This window comes from Oryx dammah, unplaced genomic scaffold (genome assembly GCF_014754425.2).
Source record: "Oryx dammah isolate SB20612 unplaced genomic scaffold, SCBI_Odam_1.1 HiC_scaffold_2, whole genome shotgun sequence".
Taxonomy (NCBI): Eukaryota; Metazoa; Chordata; class Mammalia; order Artiodactyla; family Bovidae; genus Oryx; species Oryx dammah.
Window position 1 is genome coordinate 49,658,017 of NW_024070186.1, and position 11,494 is coordinate 49,669,510.

Here is an 11,494-nt window from a genome sequence, read left to right on the forward strand (position 1 = left end):
CCATCTAATGAATATATCACGTATGACTTCAAGTTTCTAGGTTGAAAGATAGATTCAAGGGAGACAAGAATAAGCAAAATCATAAGAGGGAGATCAATTCATGGGCCAAGGTGCAGTGGTTTATTTGAGTCATTGTGGTTTACATGTCTGTGAGTGGAGATGTTGTGCTGGGCTTCTCAGGTGGCGCTAGTGGCAAAGAACCTGCTTGCCAGTGCAGGAGACGTAAGAGACATGGATTCATTCCCTGGATTAAGAATATCCCCTGGAGGAGGGCATGGCAACCCACTCCAGTATTCTTGCCTGAGGAATCCCGTGGATAGAGAAGCCTTGCAGGCTATAGTTCATAGGGTCTCAAAGAGTCAGACACGACTCAACTTCACACACACACACACACACACACACACACACAGAGGAATGGAGATATGGGTTTAGAGCTCAGGAAAGAGTTTGAAACCATTATAAAAAGATGAAATTTCCCAGGAAAAAAGCATCAGAGCAAAAGGGATAAGATCAAGGATGGAACTTCCCCCTTCCTCAGTCAGCTCAGGCTGCAGAATACCCAAATTAACAAAACATCGTAGATGAGTGGTTTAACAACACAATTTTTTTTTTCTCTCAGTTCTGAAGGCTGGAAATCCAAGGTCACGGTGCTAGCATGGTGACGTTCTAGTGAGAGCTCTTTCTTGGTTTGCAGACAGCTCTCTTCTCCCTATCTTCTCACACAGCATAGTAGTGTGTGGGTTGTGGGCAGGGGGGCTCTCTAGCATCTCTTCTTATAAACTCACCAATCTGGTGGCCCACAATCATGATCCCACCTAAACATAATTACCTCCCAAAGGCTCCATATCCAATATCATCACATTGGAGGTTAAGTCTTCAAAATGTGAATTTGGGTGAGTGGTTGGGGAAACAATTCAGTCCATGGCAGAGACTGTGAATGCCCTTTGAGAGAGCTATTTCAGAAGAGTGGGAGGACCATAAGCAGATAGTAATGGAAGAAAGTGGATGGGCATGACCTATATTTTTAGCTCTTTGTACCAGGAATATAGTAAGACCTTTAAAAATATTCAGTAAATGAGTATGGCGGGGGTGGGGAGGAAGTCTCTCTGAACCTGTCCTTTCCCTAATTTAGTATAGTTAACACCTTATCTTGAGTTTCTCCTGCATCCTTCCCCCAAATCCCTCTGGACTAACTTGCTGTAGATTTCACAGTTGTTCTGGCAGAAGCACCTAATAACCACACTCCAGTGCAGAGCACCAGCCTTGGTTCTGGAGCTGTTTTCACCCTGGGATGACCGAGGCTGGGACATGCTGTGTGAAGGGCTACATCATCACGACCGTGACAGTAGACCTCAGGATCCAGAGTTCTGTGGGAAAGCTATTCTAGGGGTTGCACACTCAAAAAACAAAACAAAACAAAACACACAATTAACAGCTGAGCAGATAAAAAATGAAGCCAGCTGTACGTAAGGCAACTGAGAGTGGGGGTGACTCTGCGTTAAAACAGGGAGTGTCCCCAGGTCTACGTGGGGCAACCTCTCCCCAGTTCCAGTCAACTATTACCACGAACAACTGTGGCCCAGAACTTCTGGGTATTTGTCTTTTTCCAGGAAAGGCTGTAATCTCAGATTATTATATAAAATTACCCAATTTTTAATCTTGACAACTAATTCAAATTAGTTGTGGGAGTTCAACAGAGAATACCTGCAGGTCCATGAGACACTCGAGTCATGTAAGACTCTCAAGATGCCTGCAGTGTCCCTGCCTCAGATCTTGCAAGAAGTAAATTAAAGATTCATGAAGAAAAGTTGTACACGTACACTGTAAGTCACAGAGTTAGAAACATCATTAACCCCTAGGGCATGACTTGGGTTGAGAATGAAAACAAAGTCTCATTAAATTCATGGAAATGGAACCAAATTTGTGGAGGACTCTCCAAGATGTCAGGCATCCTTAACTGCTCAAGAAGGACAAGCAGGCTGTTGACAGCACAGCCCTCTGCATTTCTATCAGAACAGACCCTGCGAGGAACAGACCACAGGATGATGACCTCATGCAGATCCAGGCTCTGACTAGGGGCAGGCAGAGGTGGTGATGAGGGGACAGTCAGGAGAAACAGGACAAGATTTTGTTTCCTTGATTTCTTGAGGCTTCAGTTTGCTCATTTATACAACAAAGGGGCTGAGCCCGAGACGGGCTCTCCTGTCCCTTCTACTCTGGGATTTACATGGAACAATGGGCTGACTTCATTTCTACTCTCTTACTCTGACTTGGTGTTGTTTTCTGACTGGCAGGGGCAAGCAACACCTCCTAGACTTGATGAAAAGCTGTCACCTTAGGCCTCAGCAGTCAGCACATTGAAGAGTGCCTTAGGGAAAAATATAGCATCAGAAATTTATCTTCATAACCAGTTAAATGAAGTGTGGCCAAGGAAAAGGAGGAGACTAGGGGGAATAAGCTGTTTTTTTTTGTTTTTCCACTTAGCATCACTTCCCTTATTAGAAGGAGAGAGAGACAAGAAAGAAGTCTTGCTCTGAAAGAGTAAATTACACTGGTTTATTCATTCGGTCACTTTGTCGACGAATGCTTATTGAGTTCTCCAGTCTCCAGCCCCTGTGGGAGGCCAAGGGGCACCATGGTGAAGGACAGGCATTCTCTCAGGACAGGACAGACCTCAAATAAGTAAGCATAATAAACCACGTTTAGGTGGGAAAGATTATATGTTTTTAACTAATTTTTTCATTAATTAATTTATTTGACTATGTTGGGTCTTAGTTGCAGCACATGATATCTCCATTGCATCACACAGGATCTTTCCTGCAGTATGTGACTCTCTGGTTGCAGAGCATGAGTTCAGTATTTGGAGGCTCATTAGTTGGGGCACCTGGGCTTAGTTGCCCCATGACATGTAGGATCATACTTAGTTCCCTGACCTGGGATGGAACCTGTGTCCCTTGCATTGAAAGGCAGATTCTTAACCACTGGACCACCAGGGAAGTCTCTTTTATTTTTATTTCTAATGAACTGTGACAGAAAGGCACCATGTGCTGTGATAATGAATAACTTTAAGAGGTATGTGGAGGCCCCTCTAAAAATTATATTTAGGCTGGAAAGTGGACGAGAAGTAGGTGACCAGAACCACTCAAGGAAGGGTGTTCTAGGAAGAGGAAATAGAAGTCAAAATAATTAGTCAGGAAGAATCTGGCAAGTCCTAGAAACTGTCAGAGGGCCAGCTGGCCAGGGCCTGCAAGCAGGAGGGTGAGTAAACTAAGTCTGAGATCCCTGGAGATGGGCTGGGACTCTGATGGCCACCATGAGGAGCTTGGATCTTGTTCCAAGGACAACAAGAAGCTGTTTTTTAAGGGATGTAAAGAGAGTCTGTCCTTATCCATCAGAGGGCAGACAGAATGAAAACCACAATCACAGTAAACTAACCAAACTCAACAGATGGGCCACAGCCTTGTCTAGCTCAATGAAACTATGAGCCATGCTGTGTAGGGCCACCCAAGACAGTCATGTCATGATGGAGAATTCTGATAAAACGTGGTCCACTGGAGAAGGGAATGGCAAACCACTTCAGTATTCTTGCCTTGAGAGTATTCTTGCCATGAACAGTATGAAATGGCAAAAAGATGGGACACTGAAAGATGAATTCCCCAGGTCAGTAGGTGCCCAATATGCTACCTGAGAAGAATGGAGAAATAACTCCAGAAAGGATGAAGAGATGGAGCCAAAGCAAAAACAACATCCAGCTGTGGATATGATTGGTGATTGAAGTAAAGTCTGATGCTGTAAAGAGCAATATTGCATAAGAACCTGGATTGTTAGGTCCATAAATCAAGGCAAATTGAAAGTAGTCAAACAGGAGATGGCAGGAGTGAACATCAGCATTTTAGGAATCAGTGAACTAAAATGGACGGGAATGGATGAATTTAACTCTGATGACCCTTATATCTACTACTGTGGGCAAGAATCCCTTAGAAGAAATGGAGTAGCCCTTATAGTCAACAAGAGACTGAAATGCAGTACTTGGATGCAATCTCAAAAATGACAAATGATTTCTGTTCGTTTCCAAGGCAAACCATTCAATATCACAGTAATTCAAGTCTATGCCCCTGCCAGTAATGCTGAAGAAGCTGAAATTAAACAGTTCTATGAAGACCTACAAGACCTTCCAGAATTAACACCCAAAGAAAGGTGTCCTCTTCATTATAGGGGACTGGAATGCAAAAGTAAGAAGTCAAGAACTACCTGGAATAACAGGCAAATTTGGCCTTGGAGTACAGAATGAAGCAGGTCAAAGGCTAACAGTTTTGCCAAGAGAACACACTGGTTATAGCAAACATCCTCTTCTAACAACACAAGAGAAGACTCTACACATGAACATCACCAGATGGTCAATACCAAAATCAGAATGATTATATTCTTTGCAGCCAAAGGTGGAGAAACTCTGTACAGTCAGTAAAAACAAGACCAGGAGCTGACTCTGGCTCAGATCATGAACTCCTTATTGCCAAATTAAGACTTAAATTGAAGAAAGTGGGGAAAACCACTAGACCATTCAGGTATGACCTAAATCAAACCCCTTACAATTATAGAGTGGAAGTGACAAATAGATTCAAGCGATCAGATTTGACAGACAGGGTGCCTGAAGAACTATGGAAGGAAGTTCATGACATTGTACAGGAGGCAGTGATCAAGACCATCCCCAAGATAAAGAAATGCAAAAAGGCAAAATGGTTGTCTGAAGAGGCCTTACAAATAGTTGAGAAAAGAAGAGAAGCTAAATGCAAAGGAGAAAAGGAAAGATATGCCTATTTGAATGCAGGGTTCCAAGGAACAGCAAGGAGAGATAAGAAAGCATTCCTCAGCAATCAATACAAAGAAATAGGGGAAAGAAATAGAATGGGAAAGACTAGAGATCTCTTCAAGAAAATTAGAGATACGAAGGGAATATTTCATGCAAAGATGGACACAATAAAGGACAGAAATTGTATGGACCTAACAGAAGTAGAAGATATTAAGAAGAGGTGGCAAGAATACACAGAAGAACCATACAAAAAAGATCTTCACGACCCAGATAACCACAATGCTGTGATCACTCACCTAGAGCCAGGCATCTTGGAATGCAAAGTCAAGTGGGCCTTACGAAGCATCACTATGAACAAAGCTAAAGGACGTGATAAAATTCCAGTTGAGCTATTTCAAATCCTAAAAGATGATGCTGTGAAAGTGCTGCACTCAATATGCCAGCATATTTGGAAAACTCAGCAGTGGCCACAGGACTGGAAAAGGTCAGTGTTCATTCAATCCCAAAGAAAGGCAATGCCCAAAAATGCTCAAACTACCACACAATTGCACTCATCTCACAGACTAGAAAAGTAATGCTCAAAATTCTCCAAGCCAGGTTTCAACAGTACATGAACTGTGAACTTCTAGATGTTTAAGTTGGTTTTAGAAAAGGCAGAGTGTCATGCAAGTGTATTTTCCTCGGTTCTTTGTCTCGTCACAACAAAGATTTGGAGCGACGGACATTAAAGCCCTCGGCGCATCACAGCTCTCGGGTCTTGGACAAACTGTGTTATAGCTCCTAGGCAAATCAGTGTTACAGCTCTATTTTATTTAGAAGATAGCAGGAGAATACATCCTTGAAGCACGAGGGCATGCCAACCCAACGACTTGAAGAGAAGAGAGTGGAGGAGCGTGTGGGAGAGAGAGAGGAAGAGAGAGAAAGAGCACATGCACACAGGAGAGGAAGAGAGAGAGGAAAAGAGCAAGGCTTTGGCTCCTCCTTTTATATGTTTTTCCTCCACCTGGGCCTGCCCTATGCAAATTGGGCTTAGCCAGGAGTGCTGTTTGTTCTACCTGAAGTCTTCACTCTGGTCCTCGGACCTTCTTTTGTTCTATTTTCACAGGCTTTTCCCTTCCTTGTCTTTTAGCCACCGCCATTTTGGACTCCTTTTCCCTATTCTACCTACCTAACATTCCCCCCTCAATAGATGGGAGGCCCAACTCTTTGGGAATAGGGACATCGAGGTCTTTCTGGCTACTTCGTGCTGAACTGGGGTGGCGAGGGGTATTGGGCCTCCCCCTCTTGCTAGTCTCAAGCCTCAGAGTCCTTATAGCGGTGTCCATCTAAGGGTGTGATATTTTTCATGGTCGGCTGTAGTTTTATATCTTTGTTGAACTGGCACTGCATGTTGTAGCTTGTTGACCCGGGCAGAGACAAAAGAGGTTAGACAATTGACAGTTCATGGAATAATCATAAGCGTCATCAATGTAGCATAACAAGGACTAGTACGGGCATTAGTCAATTTTAAATTCACATCGCCAGGATGGCTCAAGTCCCTCCTTGTTCAGGGATCAGAAGATCTATCTCCTGTCTGTTTTGGAATACAGTCTCTGTCAAGCTGTGTTGGCTGTTTGGAGCTATCCTGAGAAATCTTATCCCCAGAAACTAGATTTTGGGGGTGTTCATTAGAATGGCACTCACTGATAGTCCTGAGATCTCCCAGGGGCTCACAGGTGTATTGAGTGTCCTCTTCTGTTTTCTTCCATGGCTTGACTCGTGAGTAGTGAATCCAGGTGTCATGTCCTGGTACCTTGACTGGTGGCAGAGGCTTAGCCTCTATGGTCTCTAAATTGGAGACTACTGCATACCCAGCTCTTCTTTTTCCATCCAAGACAAAGCTGCTTCCATCAGTGTACCAGATTTCCTCAGGATTGGTCAGAGGATCTTCTGACAATCCCTCTCAGGGTTTTGTCCAGTGGTCTAAGGTTTCTAGACAAGAGTGAAAGAGGGGAGAGCCCTTGGGGGTAGGCAGGAGGGTGGCTGGGTTAAGAACCTCACACGGGGATATAGTGAGGCCTGGATTTTCCATCAACATTACTTGACATCTGAGGATTCTTTGATCAGACATCCATAAATGGCCTCTCCCATTTAGGAGTTGTTTTACTTGGTGGCTGGTAAAAATAGTTAGTTTGCCCCCAAAGGAGAGTTTTAAAGCATCTTCTATCATGATTGCAATAGCTGCAAGATTTCGAAGGCAGGGGGGCCAGCCTCGGGTAGTTGAATCAAGCTTTTTGGATAAGTAAGCTACAGGCTGGGGCTCAGAGCCCAACCTTTGAGTTAACACTCCCAAAGCTAGTCCCTCTCTTTCATGGACATAAAGTTGGAATGCTTTTTCTGGGTCTGGCAACCTCAAGGCAGGTGCTTGAGTTAAGGCCTGGTTTAGTGTAGCCTCTGCCCTCTTTTGAGGAGTTCCCCACATCAGTGGGATTGAATAATCTCGTCCCTTTAAGCTTTCATATAAGGGCTGGGCAATTAGACCATAGTTGGGTATCCAGATTCTACAATATCCAGTTAGCCCCAGGAAAGCTCGCAATTGTTTTTGAGTCGTAGGGGAGGGCAACTGGAGGATTCCTTGTACCCGATCAGAGGACAGCCTCCTGGACCCATGTGTAATCTGAACTCCCAGGTAAGTGACCTTTGTCTCGACCATCTGTGCCTTAGCACGGGAGACTTTATATCCCCTTTCTGCCAAGTTTAGAACCTGAATTGCATGTTGTTGGGCACTTTTCTCATCTGGAGAGCAGATTAGTAGGTCATCTACATATTGTAATATTTTTCCATTAGGTCCCAGGTCCAGATCTAGGAGATCCCGGCTAAGGGCCTGTCCAAACAGGTGGGGGCTATCTCTGAACCCCTGAGGTAATACTGTCCAAGTCATCTGTTGGCGTTTTTCTCCTGGGGCCTCCCACTCAAAGGCAAAAAGATATTGGGATTCTTTAGCCAGTGGTATGCAAAAAAATGCATCTTTGAGATCCAAGACTGTAAACCACTTGGCACTGGGTAGGATTTCTCCCAAGACTACATAGGGATTGGGTACTGTGGGATGGAGGGGGACCACAGCTTCATTTAAGATCTGGAGATCTTGAACCATTCGCCAGGTTCCGTCTTTTTTCTTTACTGAGAGGATTGGGGTGTTACATGGTGAACTGGTGGGGACCAATAGCCCACAAGCAAGGAATTTATTTATTAAAGGCTATAGTCCCTCCCGAGCCTCTCTTTTGAGAGGGTATTGTTTCTGGTTAGGAAACCGAGTGGGATCTCAGAGGACAATGATCACCGGTTTGGCTTGGTAGGCTCGTCCAGGAATCCCCTGGTCCCGCACCTGGGGGTTAATTTTGTCTTCCCATGGTTTTTGGTCCCTCTCTATTGAGGGTGTAATGGGTTCCTTAGTAGTAACCAAGAGCTGTAGAGCTCTAGGGGCTGAAAAACTTCCCATCACAAGGGTGAGTATATCTCTTCCCAATAAGGGAGCAGGACACTCAGGGACCACCAGAAACTGGTGGGAAAATATTTGTCCATCCCAGCAACAAAGAAGTGCTCGGGTGAATCTTTTAGTAGTTGCTTTTCCTGTAGCACCCAAAATGGTACAGGTTTGGGAGGAGAAGGCTCCAGAGTAGGAGATCAAGAGAGAGTAGGTAGCCCCTATGTCAACCAAGAAATTCTCGGACCTACCCGCCACATCCAGTTGCACATTTGGCTCCAGCCCCGTGATGGTTATCTGTGACAGGTGGGCTGGCTGGAGCGGGCCGCTTCAGTCTTCTTGAACCATCATGAGGGTAGGCTTGGCGCTTGACCTTGAGGCTCTTGGGTCCCGAGGGCAGAGTGCCACCCAGTGTCCCAGTTGATGGCATTTGTGGCAAGCCCTTCTAGGAGACTTGTCGCGGTTTGGACACTCTTTGGCCCAATGCCTTGCCTGTCTACAGATCAGGCATTTGTCTCATGCCTTGTCCTTCAAGGACTCTGGGCTTGCCATGGGCCTTCTCTGGAGGGCAGCCAGCATCTGGGCATGCCTTGTCTCTTTCTTTCTCTCCTTCTCCTGGGGCTTGGCCTCTTTCTCCTGTTCTCTGTTATAAAAGGTATTGGTGGCTGTCTGGACCATCTCATCTAAAGAGGCAGCGGGGTCCTGCTGTTGTAGCTGTTGTAACTTAATTCTGATATCTGATGCACGTTGGGACAGGAATTTGTCCTTTAAAATCACCTGTCCCTCGTAAGAGTCTAAGTCCAGATTGGTAAATTTTTGGAGGGCCTCTTTCAGCCTTTCCAAAAAGGCAATGGGGTTCTCATTGGGCTCCTGAGTTATTGCTGAGACTGGGCACAGTCCCACAAGCAATAGGCTTCCTTCTGTTTCCATAGGTAGACTTCCTTAGGTGTGAGTCTTTCTGGAGCTTATCCTACCCAGAACTGTTGCAACCTGAGAGCCAGGCGTCCCCGGGTCAGGGTGCAGATCCCCAGGCAGGTCGAGGTGTGACGGCCTCCCAAGAATTGGGTCCCTGGGCAGGTCGAGGCGTGATGACCTCCTGGGACCCCTGGGACTGGCAGATCCCTGAGCAGGTTGAGGCGTGACAACCTTTCGAGGGCCTGATCCCTAGGCAGGTCAAGGCGTGATGACCTCCTGGGATTCCCGGACTGGAGTTGGGCATCCCCAAGGTCTCCAGTGTGACCAGTACTACGTAGGATTAGAGGGTTGGGTATTATAGAGTATTTCCCTCCCAAGGCCAGCTATTTTCTGGTTGTCTCTCCAGAAGATTGTAGAGGCAACCTTGTGGGTCTGGATGGGGCTCAGGCAAAGGCATGAAACAGGAGGGAAGGGGGCAGAGCACAACCTTTGAAAGAATGACATAGCACAAGGGTATAATGTAAACCAATTAAAACCAACTGGGTCCAAGATGAAAAGTAAAATTAAAGTACTTAATCCCTAAAGAGGAGAGCGAAAAAGTTGGCTTAAAGCTGAACATGGCATCTGGTCCCATCACTTCATGGGAAAAGATGAGGAAACAGTGGAAACAGTGTCAGACTTTTTTTTTTTTTGGCTCCAAAATCACTGCAGATGGTGATTGCAGCCATGAAATTAAAAGACGCTTACTCCTTGGAAGAAAAGTTATGACCAACCTAGATAGCATATTCAAAAGCGGAGACATTACTTTGCCAACTAAGGTCTGTCTAGTCAAGGCTATGGTTTTTCCTGTGGTCATGTATGGATGTGAGAGTTGGACTGTGAAGAAGGCTGAGCACCAAAGAATTGATGCTTTTGAACTGTGGTGTTGGAGAAGACTCTTGAGAGTCCCTTGGACTGCAAGAAGATCCAACCAGTCCATTCTGAAGGAAATCAGCCCTGGGATTTCTTTGGAAGGAATGATGCTAAAGCTGAAACTCCAGTACTTTGGCCACCTCATGCGAAGAGTTAACTCATTGGAAAAGACTTTGAGGCTGGGAGGGATTGGGGGCAGGAGGAGAAGGGGACGACAGAGGATGAGATGGCTGGATGGCATCACGGACTCGATGGACATGAGTCTGAGCAAACTCTGGGAGATGGTGATGGACAGGGAGGCCTGGCGTGCTGCGATTCATGGGGTTGCAAAGAGTCAGACACAACAGAGTGACGGAACTGAACTGAATCCCTAATCTATAAGCCAACAGACAGACCCAGTGGTGGCAGGACAGCTCCAAGGCGTGGTCAAAAGAGGGAGGAGTGGGTGGTTCCCCAATGGTAGGGATGATCCTCCCACTCATTAGCATATGAATTCCATCCCTTCACAAAACCTAGCCAGGCCTAATTCCATGACCCCAGCCCTTGCCCTTGGCAATGAATGGTTCACACCCTGAAGAGTGGTTTCTCTCTGGATCCTAACAAATCCACCTCTTACAGCTTTGTCTCTCAATGAATTTTTGCAGTGAGACATCAGGGCCTGAGTTTCATTAGTTTTGGCCGAGCTTGAGTCCCGAGAGAGAGCTGAAGGACAGGAGGAAAAAGCAGTGGGAAAAACGTGCCAAGGAATCCCCTTCATAGCCCGCCGGAAAATTTGCTAAATATCTGACCAGTGCTCACAATTTCGTTGGTCTGATCCTTGACACAGAGAAGAGAAAGGACAGAAGAACCCCCATCGGCTTGTGGAACAGCTACTGGGGCTCAGCAAATATCGCCTTTGGGACATGCTGAGGAGTAGCCTCTCCAGAGTCCCTCAATTGTGCATCCTGCCACCCGCCTGTTTGCAGGAGGTTTGAGGGAACAAAAAACGAGAGACTGTAAAGGAATTAAGATTTCGCTAGGCATGTCCCTCCAGCGAGGACCTCTTACCTTAACCGGAGGTCTTCTGGGATCTGAGACTGGGCCGCGTGACCTTTCTGCTGAGTTTGTTTTTCACTGTCCAGCACGATGGGCCTTCCCCTGTGCCGGGTTTCTTCACATTCCGCCTCTACCAAGGGAGCTTCGCTGAGTTGGGCTCCAGCTGTGCTTGGCCTCTTCCACGCGAAGGTTGTTTCAGCCAGGTTACATCCGAATCATGGCACCATAGATGTCAAGCGAGTGTATGTTCCTCGGTTCTTTGTCTCGTCACAAAAAAGATTTGGAGCGACGGACATTAAAGCCCTCTGCGCGTCACAGCTCTCGGGTCTTGGACAAACTGTGTTATAGCTCCTAGGCAA

At 46.0% G+C, this 11,494-nt stretch overlaps 1 long non-coding RNA gene across 1 annotated transcript in view; it reads right to left on the minus strand.

Moving 5' to 3' along the window:
- Window positions 1-2,981: 2,981 nt before the first annotated feature.
- Window positions 2,982-11,494, minus strand: part of LOC120868885 — a 9,620-nt gene continuing 1,107 nt past the window's right edge. The window contains exons 2-3 of the long non-coding RNA XR_005722335.1: window positions 9,761-9,767; window positions 2,982-3,001 (exon numbers count right to left, since the gene is read on the minus strand). This is a non-coding gene — a long non-coding RNA (uncharacterized LOC120868885). The remainder of the gene's footprint in view (window positions 3,002-9,760; window positions 9,768-11,494) is intronic.